The following is a 15281-nucleotide window of genomic DNA, read 5'->3' as shown; positions in this document are numbered from 1 at the left end:
AAAAATTTTTAATTAAAAATTATATGACCATCCAAATAGATGGTTAATTAAAAGCGTTTATAAGGGCCGACCCCGCGGCGCACTCAGGAGAGTGCGGCGCTGGGAGCGCAGCAGCGTTCCCGCTGCGCGATAGTAGTGCACTCACTGGCTGAGCGCGGTGCGTCCGGTCACAAAAAAGACAAAAAAAAAAAAAAAAAGCATTTATAAAAGTTAACATTTATTTGTGTTTTTTAGATCAAATTAATAGTTAAAAAAGGAACTTTTTTATCTGATAAAGGATTTAATTTTAAAAGCCTATGATAAATTTAATGGTGAAATGTTGAAAACTCTTCGTTTCTAAAGCTGAGAATAATAAGGATGCTAGCTATTATCACTTCTATTCGTCATTGTACTGAAGGCCCTACAAAGTGTAATAAGGCAAGAAAAAAGAAATAAAATGTATAAGGATTGGAAATGAAAAAACAAAACTCACTATTTGCAGAAGATACGATTGAGTATATAAAAAATCCAAAAGAATATATTAAAAAATTATTCAAATTAATATATGAATATAGCAAATTTACTACATACAAGGTCAATATAGTCCAAAAATCTATTAAACTTCTAACACAAAATGAAATTTCAGCAAGACATTGTTTCCAATAGCATCAAAAACATCAAATACCTTGGAAAGACATAAAACCTCTACACAGGAAACTATAAAACATATAAACTATAAAACTATGAAACATATGAACTATGTAGTTATAAAACACTAAGCATATAAACTATAAACATTTAAATATATAACTGTAAGTTTACAAAGCATACATGCTATAAAATACATAAAACTATAAAACATTACTCTAAGAAATCATAGACCTAAATAAATAGAGACATAGAAAGGGCTCATGAATTGGAAGATTCTGTATTTCAAAGATGTTGATTTCCCTCAAATTGATATATAAAGTTTGTGCAATTTCAATTTTAAAAATGTCTCAGAAGGGCTGTGGGTGTGTGTGCGCACGCACACGCATGTACATGCAGTTGACAGGCTGATTCTGAAGTTTAACTGGAAAATGCGAAAGCCCGAGAACAACCAAGAAGTCCTGAAAAAGAGGAACAAAGGGGAATAACTTGCTCTACTAGATATCTTAATATCTAGGTAGTGTGGAATTTTAGCAAGGATAGATAAGCACCAGTCAAACAGAGTCCAGAAACATACCCATGCATACATAGGGCCTTCATTTATGATAATGGTGGCACCACAGAGAAATGAGGAAAAGAATTATCTTCTTTAAAATGGTGCTAGGTCAATTGGATAGCCATATGGAAAAAAAGAAACATGACCCTTACCTCATGCCATACACAAAAATCATTTCCAAGAGGATTTAGATTAAAATGTGAAAAGGTTTTTTTAAATGACAATTTAGGAGATTTATCAAAGAGAATATCCTCATGACCTTGGGAAATGGAAAGATTTCTTAAATAGGACATTGACCACTAAAGAAAAGATTGATTAAGTAGACAGTATTAAAATTAAGAATTCTGTTTTTTGAAGACATTTAAGAAAGCCGAAATGGGTGCTACATACGTAGAGAAGGTTTTTACCACATATATGACTGATAATTGAAAAGAATAAGCAAAAGACAATCCCAACGAAAAAATGGTCGAGAGACTTGACTAGGCACTTCACAAAAGAAGATATCCAAATGACCAATGAACATATGAAAATATAGGAAATCTCATTAGTAATCAGAGCAATTCAAATAAAGTCAGAATGAGATACCATTACATACTCACAAAAATGGCAAAAATGAAATAGAATGACCATTAGTGTGGATGTAGAGCAACTGAAACTCTTATATATTGCCAGTGGGAATGTAAACTGGTGGAACTATCGTGGAAAATCTGTCATTATTTACTAAAGTTGATTGTATATATATCCTATTATCCAGAGTGCACCCCTAGGTATCTGTCCAGTGGGAATTTTAAACACATGTTCAACAAAAGACATGTACAAGAATATTTGTAGCAGCATTTTTTATAGTAGTCAAAGTGTGAAACAGTTCAGCTACCACCAACATAGAATAAATGTAATATATTCATATAGTGGAAAACTACACAGCAACAAAAGTAAATTGCATACAACAACATGAACAAGTCTCATAAATATAATGCGGAGCAAAAGAAGCCAAACACAAAAGATACACACTATATGATTCTGTTTTATTAATTTCAAAAACATACCAAATTAATTTATGATGTTAGAAGTTCCTGAACAGCTGGGTTTCTGAGGTGCTGGTAATGTTTTGTTTCTTGCCGTAGGTAGTGGTTATGAAGGTGTATTTACTTCGTGATTATTCATTAAGCTATATATTTATGATTTGTATACCTTCCTGTATGTGTGTTATTCTTCTACACTAAAAATAATAAAAAGTACCTCGGCTTACTCTTTTTTTGATTTCAGGAGTTTTGAGGCAGCCACATGTTTCTACATAATATATGTCAGCTAAATTACACATGCTAGGGTACTTCAAAAAGCTCATGGAAAAACAGAATTAAAAGATAAAACAAATCTTCCCATAAAGTCTTTGAAGTACTTTCATATATACTTATTGAATTCTTCCTCTTTTTTAATTAATAGACTTTATTTTTTAGAACACTTTTAGGTTTGCAGAAAAATTGAGCAGAAAATACAGAGTCCCAATATACCCATTCACCTCCACCCGCCACGAACAGTTTCTCCTATTAGCATCTTGCATCATTAGTGTGATACATTTGTTACAGCTGGTGAGCCAATATTGATATATTATTATTACCTAAAGTCCATAGCTTACACTAGGGCTCACTCTTTGTGTTGTAGATTCTATGGGATTTGACAAATGTATTTCAGTCGAATGGGTTTTTAATTTATTTTTAATTTAGGTTGGTGTTTGTTTTCTTAGCTTATACAGTTTCCATAATGATTGTTCATTCATATTATTGATTGGTTTCGTCTTCTTTATAACTAAAGCTATTTCCCAAAGAGAATGCAGATTTCTTTTTATGCCCTCAGCCAATGGTTTAAATTAAGTAACATGGGTGGGGGGGAAGATGACACAACAATCACAACAATTCCTTGAACTTTTTAAGACAAGTGAACAGATATGATGTGAGGGAGGGGAAAGGGAGCGGGGAAGAGGAACAGATAAAGGGATGAAAATCAACTACAATGTATATTGAGAAGTTAAAATAAAAAATAAAAATAAATAAATACATAAAATAAAAATTAATTAATTAAGCAACATCATGATAAGGATTTAAGGCCAAGTACTTGGGCAAATATGTTGCTTCCAGGCCTAAAATGTCAAGGATAGCCTACCTTCCACTTGTCATTGGCAGTTAGAAGATGTGTGGGCATTCCAAAGATTCTTCTACAGTGTTTCAGGAAAGGCTTGCCATGGGCCATTCTACCCTCAGCCCCCACACTGAGGATGGCTGAGTCATGCTCTGAATCAACTCAAGGCTCGGGACAGGAAGCGCAAGTCCCTGCTCCTAGCACAGTCATCTTGAAAGGCCTGGTACACATTAATATGTGAAAATAGGCCATAGTCAACCTGGGGAGGGTCTGGACAGCAGACTTCTCCTGCTCCTCCCTCTGCATTCCTCAGGGCAGCATCTCAGAAATGACTAACACTATGACAGGAATGGAAGACAACTCTTTTCACCTGCCTTAGTTCACAAAGAAGAAGCAGATAGTGGTGGCTTCCTGTAAATACTCAGGACTAAAGGGAAAAATCTAATAACTGCATTTTGGTCTTAGAGTGAACTTTGTTGGATGTGACACTATGAACACTGAATTAGAGTTAAATCCAATTTTTAGTTGCTGAATAGAACATACTGGGAATGCTGATTGCATGTTGGGAGAAGAGAAAGCAGATACACTCAGATATGTTTTAAAACAACCCAAAAACCTTGTCACATAAACACAATCCATAAATAGAACTGATGACATCCAAAGTCAAGAATAACATCAGAGGTACTCAAAGTTGTCAGGAGAAGGGTTTACTAACATTTTAAACCAGACAATACAGAAATTACAACTAGCACGTTCTCAGTATAATACTAACTATTACATCAGAGCATTGGGAAGGACTAGGTCGATGTTTACTCTAGGCTTAATGAACTTTTTCTTCATGGAAGCATTAGAACAATAAGACTATGGGGAATTATTTGAAACTCTAAGAAAATAAAACTAGTGTCAAACACTTCAATATCTGTTCATATATAACAATTGTGATGATAATTACCTGTTGGATAAAACAGTGCCTCCAAAAGCTACAACACAGCAGTGTGTTACCTGAGTTTGAGTTACTGCAGAACAACTGAACTCTTTACATTCATTAATTCAGGTTTTCTCTTTATCATATTCCTCTGCATGAAATTTACAGGAGCTCTCAAGGTAGTCTGAATTATATATTCTTCCTCTATCACCCGTCTTTGTTGTTATTTAGAGATTTCCACCCACCAGATAACAAGTCATTTAAAAATAGCAAATAAATAGAACTATCCTTCTTTTCTGAAAACATTCCTACCCAATGGTACATCACGAACTGTGGATTCAGGTATAGCTGGAAAAGGCTTTATGATACCAACAGGCTTCCCCACCCTGAGGCCAAGTTCACTCTGTTCTCTGATGAATGCTATTAGCTGCTTTCTGAAAGGCAAAGTTCTCAGGCATGTGTAGGTAAATAGAGTTGCTACGTTTAGGTAAATATAAACACTAGTAATGGAATGCCGGGTTCATCCATCAGGGTTAGCATGATCTGTGGAATATTAGGACCCATCTAAAAATGAGCTGTGTGCTCATTCTTTTTGCTGGGGGGTAAGGGGGGGTGTCATTGCTTAATTAAGAATAGATGAGTTGTTCTTCTTACATGAGAATTATTCTTGCTTCTGAACTCCAATTTTTTAGCACACTTCTTTGAGTTGTATGGGGTTGTACTGAGCCCTAATCTACACTTTTGCCAAATTTCTTTGTAAGCACCATGCCTGAAGGCAACAAGCTGTGTTGTGCTTTCAATACTCATTTATATTAGAAACCTACAGAAAGCTCTCAGTAGAGTTTGTGCAGTATAAATAATTTATTTCTATGAGTACTTGCACTGTTTGTATAAAAGACCGCAAAAAAGAATGTGCCTCGTGTCTGGGCCATGGGTTTCAGCAGGAAGGGACTTTTGTGTTGGTTTTCACAACACACCTCATGTGCTGAGGGAGTTAGTTCACAAACTCTTTCCATTTCAGTAAAACTCTCCATTCCAATAGAAAAAGTTCTCCCAGGGATACCAGGAAGCTGGGTTGTATAGATTGACACTCGGCATGTGAGGACAGCTGCCTGAGGAATAGCAGGTGCTTTCACTGGTAAAAATCACAAGGGTCTTCTAAGCCTCCTTTTGGAACAAGTGTTGAAAAAATAATTTCTCTGGAAAATGCTCTTTTCATTTCTAAGCACCCTTCAAAATTACCAGATGTTAGCATGGTTTTACCAAGCCCCTTACAATGATAGCATATTTTTTACACCTTTCCTTGTGGGCCATGATGTACCTCCCACAAATAAAATCAATGAGTGCCTGCATCCTGCCTTCATCCTGAAAAATGTCTTGAGGTTACACTTATGACATCTCATCACTCAAAGAGACTAGAGCATCAAACTTAAAATAAGCTGGTAACAGAACACCCCAAACATACAGTAAGTTACAACAATGTAAAAATTCCAAGACCAGGAAAGCAAGCAAGAACTTGTCCCTTTATCTACCTAAGGCAAAACAGGGAATCATTCCCCATGGGAAAAACAAATGAACCTCAACCCCAGATCTTCATTTCAGAGCCTCATCTCAGGAACTATGGGTTAGGAACAAAGAGTCTGATCACACTCACAGTTTTTATTTTTGCCAACTGTTATGCAGAGTCATACTCCACAGTGGAAAATAACACAACTGATATCATCTGCAGGAATGGCTAAAAAGGTGGATATGTGCCCGTACATCTTTTAATCTCATCACACCCACAAAACATTGAGAGTCTAACCCAAATTGGATGAAGTTAAGAAAAAAATGCTGGAAGGGAGGTAGAATGAAATGGAAAAGTGCTCTAGCTCTTCTTTGGAGGGCTCTAGATTCATTCTACCCTTTTTGACTTATAGAAAACCACCTAAAATATCCTACTTACCCTCTTAGCCACCTTTATCTTCTCTTCCATCTTTCCCCTTCTCTTCTTTGTGGTCTTTATGATTTCCTTTCTTATCATACTATTTTTTCTCATACTTCTTTCCTGTTTTTCCTTTCTCATTTCTAATCCTCATTCAATTTTTCAAAGAATAAGTGAGCCCAGTACAGACCAAGCCCTGCAGATACAAAGATGAATACGACATGAGAGTCATGGCTGAGGGGATGGGACAAAGGACAGGAGAGAATTAACAGGTATGGTTTTTAACATGTTGAGTTTGAAGTACCAGCAGGACATCCACGAAAGTAAACAGTAGTAGTTGGGAATACCGACCAGGAGCTCAGAAAGGAAGTTTTATTGAATACTATGTGTACTGTATTTGGAGCTGAGAATACAGTGGAGCAAACGCAGTCCATTTCTCCAAGGGCTTTTTTTCCTCCAAGAAAACAAACGAGCATTAAAGCACTAGAGGTATGAAGATAAAAGTATGGGCAGGTACTGAAGAGATACAAAGGAAAGAAGTGAAATCGACTCCATGTGGAGGAATGGGAAAAGTCAGCCCCTTTGCTGTATGGAGCAGACCAGCCAGGATGGTCTCTGTAGGCATTAAATTTGGGGTTGGCCATTGAAGCTCTGTTGATGCCAAATTATTCCAGCCAGTCTTGCCTACGGAGTGTTGGCTTTTCTGATTTGTATTCTCCTTTCTCTAACTGGATATTGATCTTCCATTAGCAGAACAGTCTCCACTTCCATATAAGGAGGGGAAATCTATGCCTACCTATAAGGCCTCCTTCTCATGAGGCTTAAACACTATGCTGATTTTGCAAAATAGCCAATTATCCCTTACATTTCTTCCTGTGCACTTCACAAGCCCAAGAACAAGCCCGAGGGTGTTCTGGGATGACTGCACAGACTTCAATAAAGTTGGTGTTCTGATGGCTGCAAGAATTTCCTGGTAATGCAAGTAGATCATTGTTGTGGAGTTTTTCTATCTTGTGAGGTCTGCTGAAATTAACTTTCTATTTCAGAAACACTCTTCAGTTTTTGTGATGAAATCCCCTTTCACTTTTAACTTATTAAATCATGGAGCTAAAAGAAATTCCCTCCCACTCTGCCCCACCCCAACTCCATTTGTATGAGTTTTTCAGAGAAAACTCTCATGTCTTTCACCAGCCACCCACTTGTGTCTATCTCTCTTGACCTAAAAAAATCCTCATAGGCTGGTTAAGTAAGTTAAGGTTTACATAAACAACTTGACTCTCCCAGTCCTTTCTAAGATGCCTGAGTTAACCTAGACAAACCAAAAATGGAAAACCAAAGGGCACATACTTGCTGCATTTTTATCCCTTTAAAGGAAAAGTCCCCTTTTGTGCTCTCTACACACAACATGGCCCTCTACACAAAAGTTATCACTAAGAAAACAGGCAGCCTTGAGCATTGGTGTGGGGTTCCACAGGTAATAAATCAATGGCTGCAATTAAAGTGGAGATTTCTTCTCAGTAAGGTCTGGATTTGTTTTTCCAGGTTTTAAATTTAGGTGGCTCACTTGCTTCCAAAATTACCTGCTGAAATGAGCATTGCTCCCACACCAGCAATGATAAAAAGCCAAATGAACTACAAAGTCATAAATTTCCTTGAACTCATCAGACAGCTTAGGAAGCAAGGCAATCAAATAGCCTGAAATCTAAGGAAAAGCAGTCCTTTATCTAAGGAGACAGAACACAAGTACTGGTTACCTGTAGCAGAACACAGGGGAAAAAGACTTCATTCACCTTCCAGGTGGGTAAGGAGAATTCAAGTGAAATTTTTAACAAATTTCTAACGTCTTCTTTCAAGTGTACGTGAAACATTCATGAAGAAAGACTTTTTCTGGTATGTAAACTAACCTCAACAAATTTAAAGGAATCAAAATCAAACTAAGCATATTCTCTGACCACAACATAATTAAACTAGAAATTAATAACAGAAAATATTGAAAAATTCCCCAAATATTTTTAAATTAAATAGCACATTCGTGTGTCAAAGAGGAAGTCACAAGGGAAATTACAAGATATCTTGAATCAAACAAACATGAAAACAACATATCAAAATTTGTGCGTAGAGGAAAATTATAGCAGTAAAACTTATGTTAGAAAAGATCTCAAATCAATTATCTAAGTTACATCTTAAGAAGCAAAACAAAACTAGAAGCAACCAGAAGGGAGGAAGTAATAAAGATAAATATAAAAGCAAATATCAATGAAATTGCAAACATAAAAACAATAGAGAAGATCAATAATAGTAATAATAAATAAATAAACTTTTAAATCTCTAGTGAGACTGATTCTAAAAAGAGAGTGAGAGAGAGAAGGCACAAAGTACAGATACCAAAAATGAAAGAATTGACATCACTATAGATTCCACAGATTTTATGAGCAACTTTATATCTATAAATTCTACAAATTAGGTGAAACAGACAATTTCTTGAAAGACACAGCTATCAAAGCTTACTCAAGAAGAAACAAATAACCTGAATAATTCTGTGTCTGTTGAGGAAATTGTATTTGTAGTTAAAATCTTTTCAGAGATTAAAATTCCAGGCTCTGAGAGCTTCGCTGAAAATTATGTGAAACTTTTAAGAAAGAAATAATACTAATTCTATACAAACTTTTCCCAAAAATAGAAGCAAAGGGAGCAATTTTTGAGACCATTATTTATTTATATTTTATTATAATAAAATTTACCTGTTACGAAATCTTTACTACCCTGACCAAAAGAAGACAAAAATTTAACAAGAAAGGAAATCTACAGACCAATATCCCTCATGAACAGCGACAGAAACATTTTCAACAAAATATTAATAATCAAATTTAGCAATATATGAAAAGAAAAATATGTCACATCCAAGTAGGATTTTTCCAGGGAATACAAGGTTGGATCTACATTCAAAAATCAATCAATGGGAGTGGTATCAGTGAAAATGGTAGCTTAAGGACCTCTGAATATTTTTTCTTCCATGAAACAATGAGGAAACTGGAAAAAAAAATTGTCAGAATTAACTTTTTCAGAACTCCAGAAATTAACCAAAGTCTTGCAGCAATCTGAGAAGCATTTATTAAAGAAAATGGCTTAGTAAGAACAGCGAGCTTTGTGGCATTTTACCTATTTCCACCCCTTCTCAGCTCTACCATAGCTTTGAAAAGCAACAGGCCACAATCATGGTGAAAACTAGCAACCTGGCAGCAACTGGAGGGGGCAGAATGGGGTTGCAGCTCATTAAAAGCTTTATTCATAGAGAATTGTAACTATTTGACCAGTCTGCTGGTTCTTTGGAAGACCCCACTTGCAAGATTTTTACTTCACCTGCCTCAGAGCTCTCACCGTGAAAAGCCTTTTCCCTGGAGCATTTGTCAAAAACAATTAAATGTAATTGTCTAACATTGCAGCTGTCTGAAGCAATGGATAACAGTTCAGGCAAATAATAGTCTAATCAAAAAGCTTAAAAGGGAAAGCTGGGAAATAAGATATTCATAGGGGCTTTGAAAAGATCCGACATGTTTGGGGAATCTAGAAGGCCCTATGCATACATAGGAACGTATGGGCTGTGTGCATGCTCAGGGAAGACCTGAGAAGGCCCTAAGCTCTCCCCGATGGATGACTTTGAGGTTCTGTGACAGCAGGACGTGAAGGCTAAGGCAAAGTTGTCAACTGCCTGGCACAGTGTTGAACATGTGCTCCAACACACACACAGAATCCCTTGGCAAAGACTGGGAGGCTTATTGCTTCCAGGCATTTAAGGAAATCTCTGTTCAATTATTAGCTGACCATTAAGCAAACAGGGCAGAGACTTTAGCGGACACATACGACAAGGAATACAGACTTTACGGAATTAGTTCAGAAAAGTCCTTTTTAAAAAACAAAGAAAGAAAGAAAAACAGCATCAAATCACAACAACAACAACAACAGCAAACCCTGAGGAAGGAAAATCTGATCTCAGCATTGCCATAATATAACTATTTGAAATGCTGAGTCTTCAAAAACAACAAAATAATTATGAGACATGCAAGAAACAAGAAAGGATGGCCCATACACAGTTTTCAAAACATAGTTAGTAGAAACTGTCTCTGAGGAAGCCCAGACATTACATTTATTAGACAAAATCTTTAAATCAGCTGCTTTAATCAATTCAAAGAGCTAAAAGAAACCATATCTAAATACCTAAAATAAAGTATGAGTACAGTGTCTCACCACACAGAAAACATCAATAAAGAGATAGAAACTATAAAAAGAACCAAATTTTTAGAAAATCAATGTAACCACCATATCAACAGACTAAAAAAGACAAATGATGTGATTACTCCAATAGATGCAGAAAAAGCATTTGACAATCAACATTCATTCATTATTTTTTTAAAAACTCTCAGCTAACTGGGAATGAACGGAGTTTTCTCAGCCCGATAGAGGGGACTTACAAAAGGTCTACAGCCAACCTGATACTTAATGGTGAAACACTAAATGCTTTCCACTCAAGACGGGAACAAGTCAAAGATGTTCTCTCTCCCCACTCCTATCCAACATTGTATAGGAAGTCCTAGCCAGTGTGCAAGAAAAATTAACACAGGGTTTTTCTTTATTGCAAAGTAAGAAATAAAACTGTTCTTTGTTTTGTTTCAAAGATGACATGACTGTGTACATTAAAAAATCCCAGAGATCTCCAAAATTGTACTAGAGCTATCAGGTGTGTTTAGCAGCATTACATGATACAAAATCAATATACAAAAACTAATTGTACTTATATATACTATCAATAAAAAATTGAAATAAATTTTTTAAATATTTAAAATAGCCCCATAAAATGTTAAGTACTTTGGTATAAATCTAAAAAAATATGTGCAAGGTCTATATGCCAAAAACTATGAAACACTTACAAAAGAAGTCAAAAAGATGTATGTAAATGGAAAGGTATGCCTTGTTTGTGGATTGGAAGACTCACTATTAAGATATCATTTATTCCCCAAATTGATTTATAATTCAATGTGAGCCAAATAAATTTAAATTTTCTGTGGAAATCAACAAAGTGATTTTAAAATTTATACAGAAAAACTGAGGACCTAGAATAGTTAAAATTCCAAAGTTGGAGGATTTATATTTTCTGATTTCAAGACTTACTATACTGTTAGAACAATCAGGACAGTGTGGTATAAGTGAAGGGTAGACACATACGTCAATGGAACATAATAGAGATCTCAGAAATAGACCTCTGTTTTTATAAGTGGTTAATTTTTGCCAAATTTAGAAGGGCAATTCAATGGAGAAAGGGTAATCTTCTCAACAAATGGTTCTACAACTGGACAGCCTCATACTAAAAAATGAACCTTGATGCATACCTCGCATCTTACACAAAAATTAACTCAAAATGGTTCATAGACATAAATGTAAAGCTTCACATAATAAAATTTCTAGAAGAAAATATATAAGCAAATCCTTGTGAACATGGGTTAGGCGAAGGCCAATAATATCATTCATGATAGAAAAAATGATAAATTGGATAGCCTCTCAAAAGACCTTGTTAAGAAAATGGTAAATCTAGCCACAAATTGGGGTAAAATATATACAAAAACACCTATCTAATAAAGACCTTACATCTAAAATATATGAAGAACTTCCAAAATTTAATAATAAAAAAGAAACCCAATTTTAGAATGGGCACAGATATGAACAGACAACTTTGCTATGGTTTGAGTATATCCCCCAAAATTCACAAGTAGGAAGTTTGGTCCATGGTGTGGTGGTGCTGTTATATCTTAAATGTGGAGGTGGTTACACAAATATATGCATTTGTCAAAACTGCTAGTAATACTAAAAAGGGTGAATTTTACTAAATGTAAATTATCTTACTTGCATCTGACTCTGGCAAATGGCTAAAACACCAGGGTCCTCAAAACACAAGCTGGGAACCACTGGAAATAACAATAGTTGAAACTTTCAGATGAGCATTATATTCAGTGGAATGTTGAGTCAGTGAGTATGTCAGGCAATGAGACCTGATTCTTAGCATGAATCCATGTAACAGAGATATACCCGTGAGCAAAATAGTGGCAACAACAAACCAGATAATAGGGTGCGGTCTTCATGTTAATGAAGATAGTCCTTGTGTGGGCATGTTTTGTGAAAACCAAGCCCATCTCTTGAATCATGGCCTACAGTGCAAGAGAATGCTCCTTGCCTGACGCAGACTTTTCATCTCTTTGGGCTAAAAGCCATCAAAATCCAGTAATAAATCATTCTGTCAGGTTTGCTGTTTTGTTGAACTGTTTTTCTTTGCTCTCCAATAGGGATCAAGCCTAACACAAATTTCAAACAACTGGTCTATTTATATAAAATAATTCACTTTTGAGAGCACATCTTTTCCTGCAAGCAGTATCATCACCCTGATGCTTCTGACATCCCTCTCATGTCATTTCTAAGCCAGTAAAGTGCAGATGACTTGTCCTGGCCCAGTTATTATAGAGGCTTAACTCTACCATGGCAGGTGGGTAAACACTGCCAAGTATAAGACTAGAAATGACTTCCCACCCTGACAGGAGGATTTTCATTACTTCCTCTAACAGGGGCAATCTTTTGTAATCCAAGGGATACTTTTTTCTCTGATTATCAAGGTGTCTTAGTCTGTTTTGTGCTGCTGTAGCAGAATTCCAGAGACTGAGTAATTTATAAGGAAGATAATTTATTTCTCACAGCTCTAGACACTGGGAAGTCCAAGACTGAGGGGCTGGCATCTGGTGAGGGCCTTCTTGCTGTATCATAACCTGGCAGAAGGCAGCACATGGGTAGAGAGAGTGAAACACAGAGAGAAGGGGCCAAACTCAGCCTTTTATAAGGAATCCACTCCTGTGATAACAAACCCACTCCCACAATAACAGCATTAATCTATTCATAAAAGCAAAGCCCTTATGACCTAATCACCCCTTAATGGTTCCACCTCTTAACAGTACTGCATTGGGGATTATGTTCCCACACGTGAACTTTGGGGAACACATTCATACCACAGCAAAAGGAGCACGACTGCTAAGGCTAACCCTTCACATATTTTTCTTTGGCTTATTGTTGTGTTTTGATAAAACTAATCTATAAATGTTAAATTTATAAGTTTAACAAGTTACAGATAATTTAGTGGGGTATGTGTTAGAAATAACACATGGTAGTTTTAAACTAATAAAACATATATCCTACAGGTGATCTATTCTAATATTATCCGATTGTCTTAATACCTAAATTCTTCAAGACAGAAAACTAGACCATTTTTCTAAACATCCTATTTATAATGTGTTAGGTAATGAACACAGAACAAAATGGGGGTAGGAAAGAGTCAAATCCAAAGGGAATAATTTCTTCGTTGTTGTCATTGTTGTTGTTTTCATATCCCCCACTCCCACTCCCACCCCTTTAATGTGAGCTCTAACATGTACACTTCTGAGAAAGTCGCTTGGCAGGGAGGGAAGTTGCTGTGCTCAGTACAGTAGTTGGCCTGGGAAAGTCTCAGCATCACCCTAGGCCCTGCCGTCTCCATCATCCTAACAATTGCTCAATGTCCCCATCTCTGTCCAGCCTCGCTTGTATTGTCCCCCTCATTTCCTCTTCCTTTTTTATCTTTGCCTTGCTACAATTCAGGCCCTTCAATAAACTATTGCCAAAACATCCTCATGGGTCTCATTATCTCGTCTCTTTCTGTTCTGCTCCACCCTCTACATTGTCACCAAATTAATCTTTGTTCAGCACAGTTCTCATCATTTCCTTTTCAACCTCTGATAACCCCCCCTCACCCTCAGAATGACATAGACACTTCTCAGAGTAGCATTTCAGATTCCACGATCGGACTGGCACATCCAGTCCTTCCAACCTCTTTCCGCCTGCTCCTTCCTCACACTACTTTCCACCATCCTCCGCCCAAGCCTTATTCTTTCCCACATCTGTGCCTCTCTCACTGGGTTCTGTGCTTGAAATTCCATCTCCACCCTTCATACCACCCATCCTTAAAGGCTCAGCTCAAATGACACTTCTTTCATGAAGCACTGGCTGATACCCACAGCTGGAGGTAGATTTTCATACTTCTTAATTCTCTTATGATTTGCATTCTTCCCTGTTTTTGTTATTTGTATATGTGGTGAATCTGTCCATATACCTTTTTTTTTTCTACATTGTAAATTCCTTGAAGGCAGCTTTTACATCTCATCCTCAATTGTATCTATACACCCCATGCCTGGTTCATAGTAGACACTCAATGGGTAGTGGTTTACTCATTCAAAAAACAGGTATGGGTTTTGAATGGATAAATGAATGAATAGGTCTGAAGTTGGGAATAGAAGAAAGGAAACCAAAGTGCTTTGTTATTATAATAAAGGTAGCAAGGAACACATTTGGGAACAATTCAAGAAGCTCTATAGACAGGAAAAGCAGATGGAGACCTTAATCTTGCATGCAAAGGGTAGAAGTTGTTGGTACTGTTTCTCAGCTACATCCTTCCAAAAACCAAACTGCTCCATAAACTGTGACATATGCTATTGTCATGATTGTTTATAGGGAAGTCTTATTATCCAGGAGCACATGCTAAACAAAGAAAGCCAGGTGGAAATATGGACTTCTAGTATTAGAACAATAGTAGCAATCTGTGATAAATAACTATTGTATTATTTTTATTTTAATACGTAGAAATTTGTATTTTTAAAAAATCAGTGGATTTACTGTACAACAAAAGAGCCTCCTTCTCCATGAACTTTACTTCTTATTGTCTCTTAGGAATGGAAGACAAATGTGTCCCAAATCTATAGGATCTCTGGATGAAAGTATCATAACCATATCATACCACTATCATGTCATGCTGTTTTATGGGAGGAGGGTCACAGAATAAGTAGAAATCCACCTATAGGACAGACTGCTTTAAACCAAACAAAGAAAAATCTGGACTTACAAAGATTAATGAGGTCATTTGACAAAAGCACTCACTCCATAACTGGATTTACAATCACTTTTCAGAAACCCGTCAGCCACACGAAGCAGGGTACACCTGCTCCCATGCTGCTCAGTGGGTGATCAGAGTCTAGTCACTTGGTGCCTAT

This window comes from Cynocephalus volans, chromosome 7 (genome assembly GCF_027409185.1).
Source record: "Cynocephalus volans isolate mCynVol1 chromosome 7, mCynVol1.pri, whole genome shotgun sequence".
NCBI classification, from domain to species: Eukaryota; Metazoa; Chordata; class Mammalia; order Dermoptera; family Cynocephalidae; genus Cynocephalus; species Cynocephalus volans.
This window is presented reverse-complemented; position numbering follows the sequence as displayed.